This window comes from Centruroides sculpturatus, unplaced genomic scaffold (assembly GCF_000671375.1).
Source record: "Centruroides sculpturatus isolate CEXI.00-Female unplaced genomic scaffold, Cexi_2.0 scaffold125, whole genome shotgun sequence".
Lineage (NCBI taxonomy): Eukaryota > Metazoa > Arthropoda > Arachnida > Scorpiones > Buthidae > Centruroides > Centruroides sculpturatus.
This window is the reverse complement of record NW_019384337.1, coordinates 607,253-627,000: the sequence shown is the minus strand read 5'-3', so window position 1 is coordinate 627,000 and position 19,748 is coordinate 607,253. Positions and strand designations below refer to the sequence as shown.

Sequence of the window (19,748 nt, the reverse complement as noted above, 5' to 3'; positions counted from 1 at the left end):
GATAAAAAAAAATAATAATAATAATAATTAAAATAAAATATAATAATAATAATTGCAAGTTAGTATTTACATAATAATTACATATATATTGTCCCATAGATTTATAATTGGATGACACAAGTCATCATTGCATATTATTGTCATTTTTTTTTATGTATTTTTTTTTTTATTATTTTTATGTTTGGCAACCCTTCAGATGTGGCTAACAAATTACTGCTTATGTCTAGACAGAAAAACCCTCATAGAAAAGTGAAGAAAAATAAATTTTTAGTAGAATATGTATTGTTTATATATTTATATATATATATATGTATGTATATATATAGTTTGAAGGCTACAAATTACTCCCATACCTTTCAAAAGAGCAGTTTTTTTTTTAATATGTAAATTCTTCGACAACTGATGTATCCTGATCAGCAAGCCGAATGAACATTGATTAAACAATATGACAAAAGAAAAATCTGAAAGAAGAAGAAAAAATAAAAATGAAATGATTTTTTAAAACGTATTTTTGTTTTCTTTAATGAAAAAATAAAAATAAAATAAACGAAACTCGTAAATCCGTGAATCGAAAGCCTGTGATGATGCGGAGGTTTGAAAGCAGAAGGAATGTTATGCGTGAATGAGATCACAGAAATGGAAGGCACGTCAAAGAAATGAAAAAGCATTAATATAGTTAAGATACAATTTGCACCCCGAATACATAATATGCATGATATACAACTTATAATTGTGTTTCTTTCCAAGAAAAGAAAAAGAAAGAAAAAAAAAAAACAATATTGCTTCTTCACAAAAATCACAAAATAATTGCTTGTTTTTTTCGAAAACGAATCAATTAAATCACATTTGGTGTACACAAAATCTTAATTTTTGTGCCATTCTTGACTGCAGAATGGGGAAAACAAATAAAATCATACATTAATTATTGTTTTGTTCATTTTCTTTGATAAATATTTATATATCAACTGTTTTGCTTGATTGAATGAACTTCACATATATATAATGAAATTGGTATTTCAATTTAATACTATCACTAAAAAAAAAAAAAAATAATAATAATAATTCATTTTCTGACATTTCTGTAGCAGAAAATTACTTTTTCAAAATCAATTATTTTATTTTATTTACTAGAAGAGGGAAGGTTTCTTATATTTCTCATAAAATTGTTTTGTATTTATGAAATTACTGTTTAATTTCCAGTCGAAATAGTGAATTTCCTTCCCTTCCGTAACACTTGTAATACGTTTTGTCACTTTAAAAAAACAATGTTTTATGTTTTATTATAAATAATTTATAACTCACAAGTCAATAAAGCACGAAGCGATTCATCGACGATGTCTCATTTTCTCACCAATTTATCAGGGGGTGGGGGAAAGGAGTGAGGAAAAAAAAATCTATATATTTATATATGGGTGAATACTTCACTCACGTTATTTCCTACGTCATTTTATCAACCAATAGCGCTTGTTTTTCTAGGGAATTCCGTCAGATGTCGGTCGTATCCCACAATTCTAGAGTAAAAGGAAAATGCAAAGAAAGATGACGGATGAGAAACCCTCTAGTGGACAAATCCGTAAGTTTTTGGTCCGGAATCTGATTGGTTATTGATTCACACCCGTCTGATTCCATTTTGAACGTAGGAGGGGTGAAGTTAGAATAACACAGACAGGTAGAAAATGTTCCAATGCTTTTTCCATAGCTAAAGGTTTAAGATAGTTTTTTTTTTTCTTACCTGTGACACGCCTAGTTCTTATACAAACAGGAATTTATATAAACAGAAATTAATACATCATCGAAGAAAAATCCTTAAATATCGTTAGAAAAGTAAGTGAATTTTTTTATTATATCTATAATAAATTTCTATATATACGATTTTCCAATTAGTTCTTTTAATACGTCGGTATATTGAAAAAAATAATAATAAAAAATCAACAAAGTTTAAATAATATTTAATAAAATAAGTTATGTATTTTGTTATTTAATACAAATTTACTTAAATTATTAGATTTTATAATTAAATTTAATTGTCATCGATTAAAAAAAAAATTGAAAAAATAAAGGTGACATTTTCTTTACTTTCTCTCCATTGATGCCTCCATTTTTAACATTAATAACATTTTTAAAAAATCTCATTAATCACGTCTCTAATCATATTTACAAATAGTTTAAACAGGTTGTAAGTCTATTTAATCGGATTCAAATTCTACAAATTGATGCATGATCAAGCGACGAAACGAGTCCCAAGCGAGGTAAAATTTAAATATGGTAAATCTTTTATGGCATTATTAATCTCATTTAATGTCATAAAGACTTTAATAACTTTAATTTCATCAAATTGCCAAAACCATTCTGCAGCTGTTTCTCTTGGCATTTCTCCTTTTATTCTGAATGTTTCTTTCCCATCGTAACGCATTTAATCGTACAAGCATGAATCTATCTTTAAGATGTTTAAACATAAATGACGTTGTTTTGCTTATAGTAAAGAAGAAGAAGAAGAAGAAAAAAAACTGAATTTTAAATTAATGGAATTAATTTTATGTGAAAATATTAATTCTATTTTTAATGGGATGCGTATATATTATTAAAAAAAACACATTGAAATGAGTTATATTTTATTGTTTAGTTGAGAATGGAGAAGGTGGAATGTCCATTTTTTTTTTTAAATAAAGATTTTATAAAGAATTATATTTAATCTCTAAATTTTCATTAAGAAGTATTTAATTTATAAATCTGTAATGAGTTTAAACAAATTTATGAGGAATAATTCTTTTAAAAAATGAAGATTATTTGAGAAATAAAAAAGAAACAAAACTTAAGCTATTTTCTATGAATAGAAAAAAAACGAATGAAAAACGAATAAAGTTTTAATTCGATCGAAAGGAAAAAAAAAGCTTTATTTTTATTGTTATGATGTCTACTTTCAAGAGAAGTTTTTCTTTTTTTTATATCTTCTTAAAATATTCCTTGGAAAAAGCTTTTCCTTCCTGAGCTTTTCAACTAGTAAAAACGGGGGAACAGAAAATTCCATGTTCCACACTTACAGAATTAAAAATAGAGTATGAATATTTTAATGTAAGCATTATTTGCATTGCTTAAAATCTTAAATTTCGTCTCATTATTTAGATTTATGTGTTGAAACAAATTGCTTTTAATTGTTTTCCTCATCCGATAGCATTTTCTACAGTCTAAATCATTTATTTTTTCTTTCCTTAACCGTTTGAATTTCGCAGGATGTTCATTATTTTCAATTACGTCATTCACAAACTTAGAATAATGGTAAATTATTTTCTTTTATTTTATATAATTATCTTCTTAATGGATAATTTGATTGCTGGCTTAATGGGGATTGGATTGCACTCGAAGATTGGATTGTTCGCCATTAAGTAAAACAATCCTGACAATCTTAAGAGCACGTAGTGAAATTATATATCTCTTTATTAGCTCCTCCTAAGATCAACTGCTGACAATATACGTCTTAAAACTTATAAATACATCAAAGAACCATTGTATTCGCTTAAGAAGCACGGGTGATGACACGTTGAAGGACTAGATGCGAGATTCTCGGCCGAGGAAACTACTTTAGAGCCATATACAGCTGTAATTTTGTAAAATGGATAGGCATATATCGTTAAATTAATCTCGATAGTTGCGTGTGTATGAATATTAACTCCATCGAGTGTTGAAAATTAACAAATGTTCCATGAACTCTGGTAATTTATTACAGAATGATGCTAACATGGAAATATCAACCGGTATCTTACGCATTATTTTCCATAGGAATTTTTATCTGATTGATCGATGGCCATCTTCAAATCGGATAAGCGATCGTTTAAGTCTATAATCGGTGACGAAAGTCATTAATCGAACGAGGACTTTAATGATTGCTCGTAGATGATGATTAAAGGAGTAAAAACGAAACTAAACGGAATCAAACGACTTAATTCGGGTTTTTGAAGATACTTCAGATGACAGTTGAGCTGAAAATTGGATGTTTAGAACTTTTAGTAATCTGGCGATAATGGCCAAAATGACTTTTTCTTCTTCTAATGAGGTTTCACCAACAATCATCATTTTCGTTTTATAGAGTGTAATAAACCTTCGACAATTTTATCTCCGATAAGATTAATTAGATTTGGTTACAAAATTTTACTTTTAAATATGAAGAATAATAATAATTGATTTTTTTAAAAATTAAATTAAACTTTAAAATTAATTAGATGTTTTATATATAGAAGCAATCTTTCCCCCTTTCTTTTTACAATTCAAAATGTCGTGATATTGGAAGAAATTCTTGTAAATCCTCGCCTAAAAATAAATTTTTTACCACTTCTATAACTAGTTCTAACGGTTTTAATAATTCATAAAGCTTTAGTTCTTTTTATTTTGTGTCAATCATCACCTTTAATACTCTTTCCAGTTCTCGTTTCTTTTTTTTTTTCTTTCTTATTTTTCTTCCAGAACAAGGATTTCTACAAGAGACAATTGTTCTTTTATGCGCCATTCTCAGTAAAACTTTTTGAAACAATCACGTTAAAGAATAAATATTTCAGTTGGGTTTAGAAAAACCAAGAGTTTAACCATTGTTATCTAAATAAAATTCCAAGGGATACGAGTAAATATTAATAAATATATAATATCTTATTAATTAAAAAGTATTATAATGATTGGGTTATCGATCAATTTAAATTGAGGTAGCCGAATTGTATAATCTTACGAAAAATTCGTATGCCGGAAATATAAATAATTATTAGTATTATTTTAAAAAAAATAATATANGAAAAAGTAAAAAAAAAAAAAAAAAAAAACATTATTTGCTTATATTGTTAAACGAAAAAAATATTTGATAAAATAAATTTTAAATAAATATTTTTAATAATATTAAGTATCAGAAGCTTAAGATAGTAAACGAAGAAATTTTTAAAAATACATTTAAGTTTTTTCTCCATTTTTTTATTTTCAGTATAAGTCAATTTTAATACGGATAATAAATTATTCAAAAGTAAATGTTTAACTGGAAAACGTAAAAACTTGGAAGGAATTTATAACAAAATTTAATTTCGTTAATAGTTAAGTAAACATTTAAATTTTATTAGCAAACTTAAGCAATTTCTAATAGTTTAAAGGCACAAAGTTGATTCATTAAAGATATTTTTAAATGTCTGTCAATAATAGTGGCAAAATTAAAAGATTTTTAAGCGAAACTCGCCAAGCATTAAGGAATTTTGTTAAAACTCATCAATTAATTAATTAATATTAGAAAATTTATTAAAGCGTTAAAAAAAAAATCTCTCACCTCCCATGTTTTTTAAGCCTGAATAATTACTAATCGCCTTGCCAGAGAGCTTATCAACCGTTAAGAGATTATCCAGCTTTCGAGAAACATTAGCGAAATTTTCCATCGTTATATCTTCATTAATATAATTTTAAGTTATTATCTTTGCTGCTTAAAATTTATCTTGATAGATTATTAAAAAAAAAAGAAATACAGCCGTACTTTTAACACGATTATTTGTCTTTAATCGCGTAAAAAACTAATACTTAAATAAGATTAAAAACGTTTTAATTAAGACACTTAGTCGTAAAATTAGACATATGGGACCTTATCGGCCATTAAGAGGTTATATCCTCCTGTGTTTCTCCCTCATACAAATGGATCTTTAATTTTTTTTTTTTTTTTCATCCAAGTCTTTGTCTGAGACGAGTAGCCGGGTCAAATCACGTCATTACTTTCAATCAACTGTGACGTTTTATCGTTACAAAATTTCATGTGCAACATGTTACGGTAACGATCTTTGTTACTGTAGCCGTGTTACACGTTTTATGATCTTTGCATTAAACCGGTCTACTCCAATTGATAACGAAAGAGCTATAAAATTGAACTACCTCCATTTCCTATGCAGTAGAACTCATCCATTTTTCCCGACGACTCAGAGGTTAACTCAGTTAAGTATAAAGAATAAAAAAAAAGGGAGGTTTATCTCTTCTAAAGTAAACACAGCAACCGGTTTCGCTTATAGAAAAAAAAAGCCCTCGTTCAAAAAATTGGGTTCTTTATCAGCTAAAATAATTAATTTTCTTTACATTATAATAACCATTTAAATATTTTGTCGTTAAATTAAGATGTAACTTTCAATATAAGTCAAACTTCTGGCCGTGTTGACAGGTTTAACTACATCTTTTTAATGTTTAAAAATATGTTTTCTATAACAGAACTTATAAGTAATAAGATATAGATCGTTCGTAGATATATGACTTATACCTATATTTATGCATTGTAGAAAAACAATAACACATCTATTAAATTTTAATGAAAACGTTCTTTATGTTTATCATAAACTACATCAATATTAAGGGAATTTAATCATAGAAAAATGTAGAAAAATAGAATGTTCTCCTCTCTGTTCATGACTTCTGGAAGTAGACAGACTTATCGGAAGTAGCTTATGATTTACGTATTTCCGGCCAGTAAACTTGGTTGAATGTGAGTCTAGATACTTGGGAGTGAGTTGTAATTTAACAGCGGCCTCCTCCGTTGCCAGCCGGACTTAACGGCCACACCATCTGCCAGTGACGTCAGAGGAAATTTATGTAGCGTTTTCTGGATGCCATAAGAATGATTGATTCCTTCTAAAGAAAAACAACAATTTCCATTAGTTCTGTGTTCTTCTCAGAGAGGGCACTCTCTCTAGTGTAGTCAGCCATAGACATTTTTCCATATAGACTATACATATATATTTTTTTTTGTTCTTCTATTTACCCTGATTTTCCCCCCTTTCCTTGCATTTTTATCGCAATTTTCCTGCAAATAGAAAGGAATTAAACTTAATGAAGTTGCTTAGCAAACAATTACTTCACTTAATTCAATTCAATAATTGACAAATTAGGTTTGATTAGAGTAATTACGCAAGATGATAATTTAGTACGGAATTAACATAGAAAATGAAGATTAAACTATTAAATCGAACTTTTAAAAAAACATTTAAAAGAAATTGTCTCAGAAAAATAAGAAGTTTCGACTTCGTTAAAGTTTTCATTCGTTACGCTCATTCGTTTTAATACCATACGAATAAAATGGCTCCTCGGGCGAGAATTAAACCGGAGATTTAGAATTAACGATATTATCAATATAAACTAATGATGGCTGGAAAATGGGGTGGATTTAAAATCCATCGAATAGTAGCCATATTGAAAATCGAGCTAAAGAAAAGCGAGGAAGAGATAGAAAGATAAAAAAAAGAGAATCTCCCGATTTTTAAGTAAGAAGAGAATGGCTTAAGAAAATAGGTCACCAATTCACATAAAACCATCGAAATTGTTTGGAAAATTCTGCTTTATTATCAACATTGACGCTAACGATGCCCAACGGATAGATCGTACCTACCCGTCTTGCATCGCTTCCTACAATCAGCCTCTTACCAACCAATCGTCCGCTTGTTCAAACTTGACAGCGGCCATTAATAACATGGTTGAAATAGCCGCTTATTAGGTCTATCTCTTTTCTAAATGACGTAATTGGCTAACCAATTTTATGGTTACTAACCAATTATAAGTCTTCAGAAAAAAATTCTCTCCTTTTTTTATTATTATTATTCCGATATTCTTCTGTCTGCTGAATCTGTAGATATGTCCTCTTAAATATCCGGAAAAGTTTCTTTTTTTTTATAGATATTTACTTGTTAGTTAAAATATTATTCTACCTTTTTTTTTTTTTTTTTAACTGAGTAGCAATAAGAATTCGACTTCACTAAATTTCCTGTGGGATCTCCATAAAGTTTTTATGCTGTCAAAATTTATAAATATTTTATTAGATAATTTCTCCTATATATAAAAAAAAAGAATTAAAATATATTATCGGGAATAGACGTAAATGAAATTTTACAACTTTCTTTATAATTAATGTATGCAAATTTTTATAGATATAAAGTAATCTATGGCTTTAAAAAAACGCAAGAAATTTATTGAAAAGATAGGAATTTTTGCCATATTTTTTAAAGAATATTCACATTCGAATTGACTCAGATTACAATTGTAGATTTATTTTATTCTTGACTAGATAAAACGGTTGTTATCGTTTATTTTGTAGTGAAGTATTTCAAGATATTACCATTTATCATATGATAAGTAGTTCTTTTACGTAACTTATCTTATATAATAATTGCTTCAGAATGTTTTTATTTAGAAAAAAAACAGCATCAAATATTTTTAATAATGCACGGAAAATGATTTTATTCTTTTCTTTTAACCCGATTTTCTCTAGTGTAATGGGTACATATTGGTACGATTACTATAGGCTTATTAGTTTAATATACTTAACCCGAACCTTAATTAGATTCAGCCATGACCGAGAGGAAAACAGAGATAAAAGATTAAATGATTTATTCTTTGTCCAAGAAGGAATTTCTTTAGCCTACTCGGACTAAAGAAATGGCTAGTGTAAGGCAAAAGGAAGAGATGAAAGGGCAGAAAACTTTGACACTATGGATACTTTTTTGACTTGTGTCAAGACTAGGTAGACTTAAGTCAAATAGAATGGGTACATTCTTTTGACATACGTCAAAAGAGTCTACTCACATTGTTCTTGTTTCTTTTGATTTAAACGAAAATAAAAAATAAAAAAACTATCGTCGAATACAGTAAGTGACATATACAGATGACTCCTTCAAAGAAAGTAATATTATTTTTGGTAACTCATTCATTATTTTGATGAAAGGCGCTAATTATCATTTGTCTTTGAATGTAAAATACGAAAACTTACTACTACTACATCTTTAAAAGACGTATTGTTCTCTTTCTAATGAAAGTAATTATTTAAAAAAAAAAAGACATTTAACAATATAACATTAAATACGAAAACAACATTCCTATTCATTAAAAATATATTTTATATTGGTTTTTGAAAACGTTAAGTCTCCACCAATCGATAATGAAAATTGTCATTTTCTTGTCACTCAAAATATATGAAAGAGATGTCATTTTTATTATTGTCGAAAGTAATTTTAAGGAGTTCGGGTGAGTGCCGTTGAAGTGTTCGAAAACGTATTTAAAAAGGAAGATAAAAAAATAAAAAGCCTGTCTAGCATCTATTCTTATACATCTCCAAAGAACTATTCGAAATTCTTACTGAGTTATGTCATAGAAAAATTCTTGCTAGTCGCAAAAATCTTTATTTTCTTATTTTATTAATCTGTTTTCTTTTTTTTTAAGATGAGAAGAAGGAAAAATTTGGATAAAAATATTTTTTAAAAAAATTGTATAATAATTATTATTTCACAAATATCTTTCTAGTTTTTATAATATGGTAATTACATTTTTAAAAATAATCTTAATGTTCTTAATCGAATTATTTCGCTAAAATGGAATTTGTTAATTTTTCTTTTTATTTTTGTATTTAAAACATATTTTCAAGAGAAAAAAATTTATTTTTACGAGTTTCAATACATAAATCAGATGCATAAATAAATAAATATATTAAAGAATTTTAATGAATTTTATTCTTATTTCATCGTAAATATTTGTAACAATTTATTACCAGTCGACCCCCCTATAACACTGTTAATTATTCCGTTTTATATGAATTCTATGTTGTACGAGTCACTTAGATTTTACAAATACGTGTGCCAGGCTGTGAACAGCTCACGTATTTGTAAAATTTAAGTGACTCGTATAACATGGAATTCATATAAAACAGAATAATCAACAGTGTTATAGGGGGGGTCGACTGTATTATTATTATTTTTAAATGTAATTTTGTATTAATATCTAATAATCTTTTATTTAATTCTTAAATATTTAGTTATAATTATAACATAAATAAAAGATAAATTTATAATTGTTTAAAAAAAAATAATAATAATAATTCATTTTCTGACATTTCTGTAGCAGAAAATTACTTTTTCAAAATCAATTATTTTATTTTATTTACTAGAAGAGGGAAGGTTTCTTATATTTCTCATAAAATTGTTTTGTATTTATGAAATTACTGTTTAATTTCCAGTCGAAATAGTGAATTTCCTTCCCTTCCGTAACACTTGTAATACGTTTTGTCACTTTAAAAAAACAATGTTTTATGTTTTATTATAAATAATTTATAACTCACAAGTCAATAAAGCACGAAGCGATTCATCGACGATGTCTCATTTTCTCACCAATTTATCAGGGGGTGGGGGAAAGGAGTGAGGAAAAAAAAATCTATATATTTATATATGGGTGAATACTTCACTCACGTTATTTCCTACGTCATTTTATCAACCAATAGCGCTTGTTTTTCTAGGGAATTCCGTCAGATGTCGGTCGTATCCCACAATTCTAGAGTAAAAGGAAAATGCAAAGAAAGATGACGGATGAGAAACCCTCTAGTGGACAAATCCGTAAGTTTTTGGTCCGGAATCTGATTGGTTATTGATTCACACCCGTCTGATTCCATTTTGAACGTAGGAGGGGTGAAGTTAGAATAACACAGATAGGTAGAAAATGTTCCAATGCTTTTTCCATAGCTAAAGGTTTAAGATAGTTTTTTTTTTTCTTACCTGTGACACGCCTAGTTCTTATACAAACAGGAATTTATATAAACAGAAATTAATATATCATCGAAGAAAAATCCTTAAATATCGTTAGAAAAGTAAGTGAATTTTTTTATTATATCTATAATAAATTTCTATATATACGATTTTCCAATTAGTTCTTTTAATACGTCGGTATATTGAAAAAAATAATAATAAAAAATCAACAAAGTTTAAATAATATTTAATAAAATAAGTTATGTATTTTGTTATTTAATACAAATTTACTTAAATTATTAGATTTTATAATTAAATTTAATTGTCATCGATTAAAAAAAAAATTGAAAAAATAAAGGTGACATTTTCTTTACTTTCTCTCCATTGATGCCTCCATTTTTAACATTAATAACATTTTAAAAAAATCTCATTAATCACGTCTCTAATCATATTTACAAATAGTTTAAACAGGTTGTAAGTCTATTTAATCGGATTCAAATTCTACAAATTGATGCATGATCAAGCGACGAAACGAGTCCCAAGCGAGGTAAAATTTAAATATGGTAAATCTTTTATGGCATTATTAATCTCATTTAATGTCATAAAGACTTTAATAACTTTAATTTCATCAAATTGCCAAAACCATTCTGCAGCTGTTTCTCTTGGCATTTCTCCTTTTATTCTGAATGTTTCTTTCCCATCGTAACGCATTTAATCGTACAAGCATGAATCTATCTTTAAGATGTTTAAACATAAATGACGTTGTTTTGCTTATAGTAAAGAAGAAGAAGAAGAAGAAAAAAAACTGAATTTTAAATTAATGGAATTAATTTTATGTGAAAATATTAATTCTATTTTTAATGGGATGCGTATATATTATTAAAAAAAACACATTGAAATGAGTTATATTTTATTGTTTAGTTGAGAATGGAGAAGGTGGAATGTCCATTTTTTTTTTTAAATAAAGATTTTATAAAGAATTATATTTAATCTCTAAATTTTCATTAAGAAGTATTTAATTTATAAATCTGTAATGAGTTTAAACAAATTTATGAGGAATAATTCTTTTAAAAAATGAAGATTATTTGAGAGATAAAGAAGAAACAAAACTTAAGCTATTTTCTATGAATAGAAAAAAAACGAATGAAAAACGAATAAAGTTTTAATTCGATCGAAAGGAAAAAAAAAGCTTTATTTTTATTGTTATGATGTCTACTTTCAAGAGAAGTTGTTCTTTTTTTTTTTATATATCTTCTTAAAATATTCCTTGGAAAAAGCTTTTCCTTCCTGAGCTTTTCAACTAGTAAAAACGGGGGAACAGAAAATTCCATGTTCCACACTTACAGAATTAAAAATAGAGTATGAATATTTTAATGTAAGCATTATTTGCATTGCTTAAAATCTTAAATTTCGTCTCATTATTTAGATTTATGTGTTGAAACAAATTGCTTTTAATTGTTTTCCTCATCCGATAGCATTTTCTACAGTCTAAATCATTTATTTTTTCTTTCCTTAACCGTTTGAATTTCGCAGGATGTTCATTATTTTCAATTACGTCATTCACAAACTTAGAATAATGGTAAATTATTTTCTTTTATTTTATATAATTATCTTCTTAATGGATAATTTGATTGCTGGCTTAATGGGGATTGGATTGCACTCGAAGATTGGATTGTTCGCCATTAAGTAAAACAATCCTGACAATCTTAAGAGCACGTAGTGAAATTATATATCTCTTTATTAGCTCCTCCTAAGATCAACTGCTGACAATATACGTCTTAAAACTTATAAATACATCAAAGAACCATTGTATTCGCTTAAGAAGCACGGGTGATGACACGTTGAAGGACTAGATGCGAGATTCTCGGCCGAGGAAACTACTTTAGAGCCATATACAGCTGTAATTTTGTAAAATGGATAGGCATATATCGTTAAATTAATCTCGATAGTTGCGTGTGTATGAATATTAACTCCATCGAGTGTTGAAAATTAACAAATGTTCCATGAACTCTGGTAATTTATTACAGAATGATGCTAACATGGAAATATCAACCGGTATCTTACGCATTATTTTCCATAGGAATTTTTATCTGATTGATCGATGGCCATCTTCAAATCGGATAAGCGATCGTTTAAGTCTATAATCGGTGACGAAAGTCATTAATCGAACGAGGACTTTAATGATTGCTCGTAGATGATGATTAAAGGAGTAAAAACGAAACTAAACGGAATCAAACGACTTAATTCGGGTTTTTGAAGATACTTCAGATGACAGTTGAGCTGAAAATTGGATGTTTAGAACTTTTAGTAATCTGGCGATAATGGCCAAAATGACTTTTTCTTCTTCTAATGAGGTTTCACCAACAATCATCATTTTCGTTTTATAGAGTGTAATAAACCTTCGACAATTTTATCTCCGATAAGATTAATTAGATTTGGTTACAAAATTTTACTTTTAAATATGAAGAATAATAATAATTGATTTTTTTAAAAATTAAATTAAACTTTAAAATTAATTAGATGTTTTATATATAGAAGCAATCTTTCCCCCTTTCTTTTTACAATTCAAAATGTCGTGATATTGGAAGAAATTCTTGTAAATCCTCGCCTAAAAATAAATTTTTTACCACTTCTATAACTAGTTCTAACGGTTTTAATAATTCATAAAGCTTTAGTTCTTTTTATTTTGTGTCAATCATCACCTTTAATACTCTTTCCAGTTCTCGTTTCTTTTTTTTTTTCTTTCTTATTTTTCTTCCAGAACAAGGATTTCTACAAGAGACAATTGTTCTTTTATGCGCCATTCTCAGTAAAACTTTTTGAAACAATCACGTTAAAGAATAAATATTTCAGTTGGGTTTAGAAAAACCAAGAGTTTAACCATTGTTATCTAAATAAAATTCCAAGGGATACGAGTAAATATTAATAAATATATAATATCTTATTAATTAAAAAGTATTATAATGATTGGGTTATCGATCAATTTAAATTGAGGTAGCCGAATTGTATAATCTTACGAAAAATTCGTATGCCGGAAATATAAATAATTATTAGTATTATTTTAAAAAAAATAATATAGATAATGACCAAAATTGATTATCTTGCACCTACTTAAGAGAGATTATTGTGAACAAAGACGACAGGAGTAATAAGTCGCTTTGCAGGATTTATTGTACACTAATTAACGTCAACTTCGTTATTTTCTGAGAGATTTAGGCTTTTAATCCTCCTTTATCCAAACATTATCACATTTTTCTATCTTCACTGATGCTAAAATCATAATAAGATCATTTGTCGGCGGATTTATTGTCGGTTAATTTGCATTTGTTAACGTAACTCTCGAATCTAATTGTTGTTGTTTTTTTTTTCTCTCTCTCAAAGAATATGAAGTGTTTTGGTCCATGACTTGTTTTTATATTCAGAAAAATTTTTATGAGATTCTTAAGAGAACCATTTTGTCCAGTTGTTAAAAGAATAGCAACAGAAACTCTTTATTGCCAGACTTTAATGTTATAGCGAAGTCATTTAGTTTTCGTTTCTCTTTCAACACGGTGTCGTTAAGGAGTAGAAAGACTTTAAAGACGTTAACCTTTTTTGCTACGACATAAAAATGCATGTCTTTTTTAAACGATTTTTCTATTTAATAAATAAAAGACATCTTGAAATATATTATAAAGTGTTTTATACATTTAAATGACAAAGGATTCATCTGCTAAAAAATCTTCTTTGTTTGAGCGCTTGTAAATGAATTATTTGCATATATATATATATATATATACTGTATATCACTTATAAGCCATTTATATAATATTATTAATGGAAATTTAACTAGTTATAATACACGATACATATAAAAATAAAAGATATTGTACGAAACATAATCAATGTATCATACTGGAGAAAAGTATTCACGACAATTCTAAAAAGTAATAACCATGGTAATAGTGATAGAACATAGTAAAGGCGGGGCGAATAGGACTTTATATACATGATATTCTTGAATTTTTTTTTGTATTTTTTTTAATACTTTTTCCGATTTTATATCGGTTTTGTAGAGGCAGAATGTGGTGAAATTTTTATATTCCCAATAGCTTATACTGTATTGAGATTTATAAGGCCAGAACTTTCAATAAACCGAACGCTTTAAACCATATATATATATATATTTATCACTCCAATAATATATAAATGTTTCGGATAAAAAAATAAATGCAAAAATAGCAGAAAAGTTTAAATGAAAACTCGAGAAAATCCCATCCGATGCTCAAGATTAATTGATGCTGATCATATCCTGTAAAATGCAAATTAAGAAGAAAAATCATATTTGTTTTATCAAAATTAATTGATATGAATATAGCCAGATGGTTAATTTAATTAAAACGGTCTTTACTCAATATTTAGTTAGCTGAATATTAGCTAATTTTCGAGACCATGTTAAATAATTAAAAGTAATAAATCAATTTAAATCAATGTTAAAAATATTTTTCAAGCCATTTTTAAAACGTTAAAATTAGATAGATCCCTTTTCTCGGTTGAGATATGAAGTCTTTACCAAGAAAACACGGCTATAAATTAAAATATCATTTATAATTATTCAAAGTAGATTTGTAATAGTCGTGAACGAATATCAAATGCACTTGAATGTTTGCTTTAACAAACACGTTCGTGAATGAACAAGCAGTTGTAAATGCTTAAACTGGACAAAGGATGAAAAATAGAATATTGATTAAACAAAATTGCGTGACTCTATGCAGAATTAAGATGAAATATGGCTTCAATTTAATTGGAGATCGTGTTTTCTTCGATATTTGCTTTATCATTGATTCAACTTTATCACGATATCTGCAACTGGTATGAATACCGAACGATATTAAATTTTATTACGATTTTATTAATAAATTCTGTCACTCTGTAAGTAGATATATAAATAAATAATTTCTAAAACATATATTTTATTTATTTTTTATTCGTTTCTTTTACTTTACAAATTATTTTTGGTTTGTTGTATGAACTCCTTAAACGTATCTATTCGTTTAATCGATAAATCTATGGAAATTTAGTCTAATGTTGTGTTTTTTTAGCATATTCTCCATGTTAAAATATCAAAATTCTACATCAGTTTGCCTTTTAGGAGCGTGTTTAATACAGAAAAAAAACAGTCTTTTAGTAGATAAATATATGATTCTTTCACTAAATTGCGTGATTGCGCTTGCAAATTATTAGAAAAAACGACGATTATTTTGATCATACACAGTGAAATTTGTATAATTTTACAAATTTGACAAGTATTTAAATAGTGTATCATATATATTTATCCATATTAAGCTTAAAACAAGAAAAAGAAACTATAAGAAACCGTATAAGATACTAAATAGTTTCTTCGTGCTGTTTTATTATTGTTATATTGTTTAATAGCTTTATTAAATCTACAAAGAAACTGTGTAGGAACCACCGCAATACCAAAAATTTGGGAATATATATATAATAGAAGGTTACATAAATGTCAGAGTAAAAATCTTTTGCAAGCATAAATTTAACTGTTTTCTATAGATAAAAGCAATAAATTTCTTTTTATAAAAAAACAAAAAGATATAAAAATAACAGCAATTGTCGCAAGCTTTTTATAAAATATTCAAGAGAATTTCTCGCCGTTCAAACTAAGGTTTGCCAATAAATAAAAGGAAGAAGCAAGCAAGTAATTGGAAGTTTCTCCGTTTGTTAGCTAAACCCCCAGAGGTTCTTGAATGATTCAAGAGAGACTAATAGAGAACCTGGTAATATAAGTAACTCCAAATAACAGTATCTAGTTTCTCGGCTACATCTTCGAGGTTTTTTTTTTTTTAAATAGAATATGAAATACGTACCTTATCCATTTTAAAGTAACTTTTTAAAAAAGTTTTCCAGCTTATATAGGAAAAATACGCGTAAAATTCTGCTTCTCTTCTATAAATATATTATTACACAGTGAATGTATTATTTGCACTATGCTATGCATATTTCACTATTTAGAAAATAGAGAATTCTCTCTTAAAATTGTACTTTGTTCCATAAAAAATAAAAAAAAATATGTATAATAAAATGGAGTTTTTTTTTTTTTTGTTTAATTTTAGTTAAATATTTCAGCATAAATTTCATCGAATAAATTTTTTAAAACTTTAAACTACACGAAAATTTATTTAAAATATAAATTATTATTCAATAGATGTGTCTTCAATTCTTCATTAGCATTTACTTTTATCGTGTTTACAGTTATTAATGGAGCTTTTATATTACTTAAAAGACGTTAAATTCTCTTATATAAAGCTTTTGATTATGAGTAATTATCAGTTATTAGATAGAGAAAATTATAAAGTTTAGTTGTAAATCATCATTAGAAATATTCTTTAATCTGCAAGACTAATGAATTGGTTTTCACGTGTCTTGTTGATTCAGTTTAATTTATTTAAAAAGAGGAAAAAAATAAGAAAAAAAGTCTCATTAAATAAAATTGGAAATGCCTGATTAACTAAACAGAATTAAAATAATAAAAAGAATACATAAATTATCATCTTATCTAAGAAGGAAATAAGTAACAGGACCAATAGGAATTTCCACATAATTGTTCAATAAATTGTGTAAAATTTAAGTTATGGCTTTAATTAAAACAAGAAAAAAGAAAGACCTATATCGTGAGNAAAGAAAAATCTGAAAGAAGAAGAAAAAATAAAAATGAAATGATTTTTTAAAACGTATTTTTGTTTTCTTTAATGAAAAAATAAAAATAAAATAAACGAAACTCGTAAATCCGTGAATCGAAAGCCTGTGATGATGCGGAGGTTTGAAAGCAGAAGGAATGTTATGCGTGAATGAGATCACAGAAATGGAAGGCACGTCAAAGAAATGAAAAAGCATTAATATAGTTAAGATACAATTTGCACCCCGAATACATAATATGCATGATATACAACTTATAATTGTGTTTCTTTCCAAGAAAAGAAAAAGAAAGAAAAAAAAAAAACAATATTGCTTCTTCACAAAAATCACAAAATAATTGCTTGTTTTTTTCGAAAACGAATCAATTAAATCACATTTGGTGTACACAAAATCTTAATTTTTGTGCCATTCTTGACTGCAGAATGGGGAAAACAAATAAAATCATACATTAATTATTGTTTTGTTCATTTTCTTTGATAAATATTTATATATCAACTGTTTTGCTTGATTGAATGAACTTCACATATATATAATGAAATTGGTATTTCAATTTAATACTATCACTAAAAAAAAAAAAAAATAATAATAATAATTCATTTTCTGACATTTCTGTAGCAGAAAATTACTTTTTCAAAATCAATTATTTTATTTTATTTACTAGAAGAGGGAAGGTTTCTTATATTTCTCATAAAATTGTTTTGTATTTATGAAATTACTGTTTAATTTCCAGTCGAAATAGTGAATTTCCTTCCCTTCCGTAACACTTGTAATACGTTTTGTCACTTTAAAAAAACAATGTTTTATGTTTTATTATAAATAATTTATAACTCACAAGTCAATAAAGCACGAAGCGATTCATCGACGATGTCTCATTTTCTCACCAATTTATCAGGGGGTGGGGGAAAGGAGTGAGGAAAAAAAAATCTATATATTTATATATGGGTGAATACTTCACTCACGTTATTTCCTACGTCATTTTATCAACCAATAGCGCTTGTTTTTCTAGGGAATTCCGTCAGATGTCGGTCGTATCCCACAATTCTAGAGTAAAAGGAAAATGCAAAGAAAGATGACGGATGAGAAACCCTCTAGTGGACAAATCCGTAAGTTTTTGGTCCGGAATCTGATTGGTTATTGATTCACACCCGTCTGATTCCATTTTGAACGTAGGAGGGGTGAAGTTAGAATAACACAGATAGGTAGAAAATGTTCCAATGCTTTTTCCATAGCTAAAGGTTTAAGATAGTTTTTTTTTTTCTTACCTGTGACACGCCTAGTTCTTATACAAACAGGAATTTATATAAACAGAAATTAATATATCATCGAAGAAAAATCCTTAAATATCGTTAGAAAAGTAAGTGAATTTTTTTATTATATCTATAATAAATTTCTATATATACGATTTTCCAATTAGTTCTTTTAATACGTCGGTATATTGAAAAAAATAATAATAAAAAATCAACAAAGTTTAAATAATATTTAATAAAATAAGTTATGTATTTTGTTATTTAATACAAATTTACTTAAATTATTAGATTTTATAATTAAATTTAATTGTCATCGATTAAAAAAAAAATTGAAAAAATAAAGGTGACATTTTCTTTACTTTCTCTCCATTGATGCCTCCATTTTTAACATTAATAACATTTTAAAAAAATCTCATTAATCACGTCTCTAATCATATTTACAAATAGTTTAAACAGGTTGTAAGTCTATTTAATCGGATTCAAATTCTACAAATTGATGCATGATCAAGCGACGAAACGAGTCCCAAGCGAGGTAAAATTTAAATATGGTAAATCTTTTATGGCATTATTAATCTCATTTAATGTCATAAAGACTTTAATAACTTTAATTTCATCAAATTGCCAAAACCATTCTGCAGCTGTTTCTCTTGGCATTTCTCCTTTTATTCTGAATGTTTCTTTCCCATCGTAACGCATTTAATCGTACAAGCATGAATCTATCTTTAAGATGTTTAAACATAAATGACGTTGTTTTGCTTATAGTAAAGAAGAAGAAGAAGAAGAAAAAAAACTGAATTTTAAATTAATGGAATTAATTTTATGTGAAAATATTAATTCTATTTTTAATGGGATGCGTATATATTATTAAAAAAAACACATTGAAATGAGTTATATTTTATTGTTTAGTTGAGAATGGAGAAGGTGGAATGTCCATTTTTTTTTTTAAATAAAGATTTTATAAAGAATTATATTTAATCTCTAAATTTTCATTAAGAAGTATTTAATTTATAAATCTGTAATGAGTTTAAACAAATTTATGAGGAATAATTCTTTTAAAAAATGAAGATTATTTGAGAAATAAAAAAGAAACAAAACTTAAGCTATTTTCTATGAATAGAAAAAAACGAATGAAAAACGAATAAAGTTTTAATTCGATCGAAAGGAAAAAAAAAGCTTTATTTTTATTGTTATGATGTCTACTTTCAAGAGAAGTTTTTCTTTTTTTTATATCTTCTTAAAATATTCCTTGGAAAAAGCTTTTCCTTCCTGAGCTTTTCAACTAGTAAAAACGGGGAAACAGAAAATTCCAGTG

General features: G+C 26.8%; 1 protein-coding gene across 7 annotated transcripts in view; it reads left to right on the top strand.

The window, feature by feature from the left end:
• LOC111632500 (tyrosine-protein phosphatase Lar-like) overlaps positions 1–19,748 on the top strand; it is a 395,822-nt gene that overhangs the window by 8,767 nt on the left and 367,307 nt on the right. For 3 of the 7 annotated variants that reach the window (XM_023376968.1, XM_023376960.1, XM_023377001.1), the window contains exon 1: positions 18,418–18,543. The exons of 1 other annotated variant lie outside the window; for it this stretch is intronic. The gene's annotated coding sequence lies outside the window, so the exon portion shown is untranslated. Of the gene's footprint in view, positions 1–18,416; positions 18,544–19,748 lie in introns of those variants that run through there. 3 more of the 7 variants (XM_023376993.1, XM_023376976.1, XM_023376931.1) reach the window with 3 other exon arrangements.